We start from the raw sequence: 5,136 nt of genomic DNA on the forward strand, positions 1-5,136 counted from the left end.
TCTGCTGTCCCAACCATCCCTGATAGATGAGCTACCATATTTCTTCCATTTATAATCAATCAGATTTTAAAAAACTGTGAAGCACTGGGATCTTGTGGGAGTTTTTGCTGAGCATATAAATAGCATCAACAAGAGTAAACAATGGCATCAATGAAACATAATCCTTGCATTGATCATCCTGTTTACTGAGTGGCTTGGGTCAGTGTCTGTAGATAAATTAATAATGGTTTTCTCTGTCTCTGGCAGCTAACACAGTGTCAACTCTTCAGAGTAGGGAGAGGCAATATTCCCCTATTACATGGATCTTGGCAAAAATGTCTGCAAATGCATAGGAATGCAGTTCACAGCCTTCTTTGGAGGTTTCTATGAATCACAATTTTACATTCCCACAGCTGGAGTGAATCACGAGTCTGCGACTTGTACAAAAGAGTTATTATCTAAGGCAAATGCTCTTTCATCTCATTTGCATTTACTTCCAAATTGTTATCTGTCCCCTTGGGTGAAGGTCTAGTTACAGGTATTTATTGGAATGATTGTGTGGCTCTGCTTTCCCTCCAGCTTCCATCAAAGTGTAACATTAAAATGATGGGCACATGTTCGCCTTTCTAACCGTCCTCATGCAAGGGGTGGTCACTCTCCAAAATATCCTCTTCAAATAAAAAGGGTGACAATATGGGGTACAATCAAGGTCCTAGCAGGAAACAGATGGCACACTCAAATTAGGTTAATTCATGGAGGGTTTCATGAAGAGGCTATTTACAAAGGTTTGGGCAGGGGGTAGCGAAACCACAAGTGAGAGCACGATACCCCAAGGCTGGTAAACAGCAGGCAGTGACCAGCCCTAGGCCTAACTGCTCAGAAAGGAAAGGATCCTGAGGAGATGGCTGTGTTGACTTGCCTTTGATAGAGGGATGCAGTCAGCCCTGGACTACGCTGAGGAATCAAACACTCTGACCTTGCTCTCCTCTCTCTTCGGATCTGACAACCAGAAGCCAGAGAGTAGAAGTGCACATACAAGTCATTCTCCCAGGGCCAAAAGTAAGGGAGGTTGGGGAAGGTGGAGAGTGGATACTGAGAGGTACATGGAAGCTGGCTGGTAAAAGTGGGAAGGCCAAGAGTTCAGTTTGGATGTGCCAGATATGTGAGGTCAATTAGTCACCAAGAAGAGGCATCAGGTAGGCAGCTGGATCTATGACTGCAGTTCCAGAGGAAGGCCTGAGCTGGAGATGCATTTGGGACTCACAGGCTTTTTAAAGTCACGAGGCTGATCACAAAGGTTATCACACTGTGACATACATCACACGGCACTGGGTGGAGCCATGGGGGTCAAAGCTTGACTGCAAAGAGAATGGGAGAGAGAAACAGACACTGAGTGTGAACAACTCTTTCAAAAAGAGTTTTTGCTGCAAAGAAGAGAAAGAAAGTGGGGAGCAGCTGTTAGGGGAAGTAAAGTCAAGGAAAGGTCGACTTTTTTAAGAAAAGAGAACTAACAGTAGGTTTGTATGCTGACGGGAATAATCCAGGAAAAAGAGTAAAACTAATGGTAGAGGAGAGGGAGGACTATGGCAAGGAGAAGAACAGAGTTCCCTGAATTAGGGGGCAGCTGCCACTCAGCTCCAGCCAATGGTTTACAGTCCTCTCGTTTCTCAAGAGAAGTCAGAAATTGGTGTTTTTTTGTTTTGTTTGTTTGTTTTTAAGCACGAAGTCTCCTGATATTTAGCAGGAGATATGTTGACAACTAATTACATTTTTTTTCAAACTTTCTGAAGTTGAATGAAACTCGTCTGCAGGCCACCAGTTGGCAACCTCTCCTAGATTGCTGACTTTGGTTCCTTCCATAGTTATCAGGTGTGGCCTCCTGGTTTAGGGACCTCTGAAGGTCACTGGCTATTTACTCTCTAAAATCTTTGAACCTGTAAGTGCCCCTGCAGTGGTGCTTGGCCAGGGTGGCTAATGATACAGTCCCTGTCCCCTTCACAAAGGGCAGCAGAACTGAGGTTGCCAGACCTAGCCGCACATCCTATACTTAAGTCCTCACAGTTAATACTTAGGCTTCATGTATGCTGTTTACCTCCTCCCGCCTCCTCCTCGCTAAGGAAACTATTATCTGCAGGCCAATGCAAATAAAGGTCACCAAGAGACACTCGCGGGCCAAACACTGAATGCTGGCATGCTGGAAGGGTTGATTGTTTGTAGGCTCCCAGCTAATAAAGGAAATGCCAATCAAAGGGGGCCTTCCCGCCTGCTCCCAACTCAAATGCAGCCCTGGCTGCCAGTGAGAGCTGCAAGCAGGACAGCACTCAGATTTCTGAGGATGCCTGGCACCTGCACAGAAAAATCGCAGAGTCTGGTGATTTGACAGACTGTCCCTGACCTGGGGAGGACACAGGGCCTGCTAGCCAGGGAGGAAGGAGTGCTGACTTCAGTCATATGGCAGGCTTCCTCCAGAGGCAAGAGTGAGGAGGAAACCCCACCTTGTGAGGGCTGCTGTGTTTTCATATGCACATGACTAATCTTTATGACAGGGTTAAATCCCAGACCTCTCCAATTTTCCCCATGTGAACACAGCATTAAAAATGTTTCTCAGGTCACAGTGCTGGTTTCCCCTTGTGGCACCTGCCTCCTCCTGGAAGTGTAATGTAAGCCTCAAAAAAACCTGTATCTTAAATATTTCTTCTCACTTAAGAATAAGTAACTCAAGCTTTAGGTGAGGCAGAGACAGCTTTTATCTCTGAACCATTCCACTCTCACTCCTCTTTTGGTTTAGTCCTATGTAGAACAAGACAGAAAATGGACACACCATCCTGTCACACTGCTAACCCCTCCGTCCTCAAATCTACCTGGCAGAATAAAGGGAGGGAAAAAAAGGAGCAGAGAGTTCCCCATCAGAAACACTTTTCAAGGGCTCTGCCATGGAATCCAAAATAGTTCTTCCTGTTCTAAGCGAGAAGGAAACTGGTGGAGCAGGGTGGTGGGGGGCAGATTTATCAAGAGCTCCCTACGAGAGGAAGATTCTGGGAAGACAGCAGTAGTGGCAAGCATAGTTTTTCAATCTCTCCAAGTCCCCACATAAAAATAGGAAAACAAGATAGCAAAACCCAAAACCCATGGACAACACTTATAACAAAATGAGATGAAGGGGTATCCCTCTGAGCCCCCAAATATAAGTGAGTAGAAACAAACTACCATAAATCCCTAAACCTGCATGGGGCCTATCAGTGCAGGAGGAAAAAGAGGAAAGCAATGGGGACTGTGACTTATGAACCTGAGAACAGAAAAACCACAACAGGTATTCACTGGAAAACAGAGGACCAATGTGAGAAGAGCAGTTGAAACTGGGAGGTGCTGCCCTCTCCAGTAACAAGTGAATGCAAGTGGCCCGCAGTGAGAAGGGGTCTCTAGGAACTCCCCAAACCGATCAGGCCCCCTTCTAGGACAGGGGCCATGCTGCGGGGAAGCTGCTGGAGTGCAACCAAAATGGAGCAGAATAAGGACAAGAGAGACAAAGGAAATGGAGAGTTCAGACCAAACTGAGGGAGAGGAGCAGAGCCAAGAAAGCTCAGAAAGCAAGATGCCATATTTGAATACTACATAAAAACAACAAAAGGAGCTGAGTGAAGTAAGAAAAGCTGCTCTGAACCCCTCCTCATTCCGAAGTTTAGAAAAACTACTTTTACTAAAAATGAGCCATAGAAAAGTATCACACAAGATACCACACAAAGTTATTACAAGGGGAAAGAATATGAGCTGAATAGCATTCCACAGGCAAAGAAAGCATGCTGGAAAGGCACACCCACAGAACAACAAAATTGTCAACTCACACTTCAAAATGAGTCGGACGACATTTTAAAAATGATAGAAAACCTGAATGAAAAATCAAAACTAGAAAGACTCAGAAATGAGGCAACAAAACTCAAAAATTAAAAATATTTCAGAAATAAAGAACTAGAAGAAACACAATAGCACAAATACACAACAGATAATGCATTAAGAAAGTCAAATATGCAAAAGAGAAACATTTTAAAAATCAAAAAGAAATTTCAAAAAACAAAAAAGGATTCAAGAGAAAATGAGAAAAATTAAAGATATGCAAAGGAACTCCAGCGCACTGATAATAAGAGTCCCTTGCAGCATAAGCAAAGCCAATGTGAAGGAACAGAACAAATACTGAAAACTATAATTCACAAAAACTTTTCTAAATTTAAAAAAGAAAAGACTTAAAAGTACACATTGAAGAAAACACACCATGTACCTCAGAATGTCATCCCACAATGACCAATAGCAAACCACATTCTAGTAAAATATACTGTTAAGAAAAAACAAAAAATAGGAAGAAAGAGGGGAAGGGGGCAGAGGGGAAGGGGGCAGAGGGGAGGAGAGGAGAGATCCTCTGAGCACCTAGGAAAAGAACATATGAATTATAAGAGAAGAAATTAAATTGCCATTCGTTTTTTCCACAACGATGCTTTTTGCCAGAAGGAAATGGAATGATATATTTAAGATATTCAAAGAAAGAACGAGCCAATAATCTTATATCAAGCAAAACTCACTTTCAAGTATAAATGGTACAAACTTATCAATTTGCATGCAAGGGCTCAAGGAATATCATCCCCAAGAACTTTTCTTGAGGAACAAGCCAAAATGAGTAGGACAAATGACCAGACAACCAAAGTGGCTGACATTGACATTGAAAATGGCTGACATTGGCTAAGGATTGCTTTATACTTTATGGAACTATGACTATGAGAAGGCTAAAAACAACACAAAGTTCCACTATTGAAAAACAGTGGAAAGGGCATATTCAAATTATATGCACATATGTATGTATGTATGTATGTGAGTGTCTACGCACATACACTTTTCCTAGCTCTGTCCACTGAAAAGGCCAGGAAACAAAGGCTGATCCAGTAGTAAAGTGCATCCCTACACCAGATATGGCTTTAAAGTACAACTTTTCACTAAAAGAACCTGGGGCTTATTAGAGAAATGGTGGATTCCAGGTGTGACACGGGAAGTTTCCAAGATAAGCCTAGAACACTTCATCATACAAGAAAGCAACGAAGGCCAGGCATGGTGGCTCACGCCTGTAATCCCAGCACTTTGGTAGGCCAAGGCAAGCGGATCACCTGAGGTCAG

Source organism: Gorilla gorilla, chromosome 15, assembly GCF_029281585.2.
Source record: "Gorilla gorilla gorilla isolate KB3781 chromosome 15, NHGRI_mGorGor1-v2.1_pri, whole genome shotgun sequence".
Classification (NCBI taxonomy): domain Eukaryota; kingdom Metazoa; phylum Chordata; class Mammalia; order Primates; family Hominidae; genus Gorilla; species Gorilla gorilla.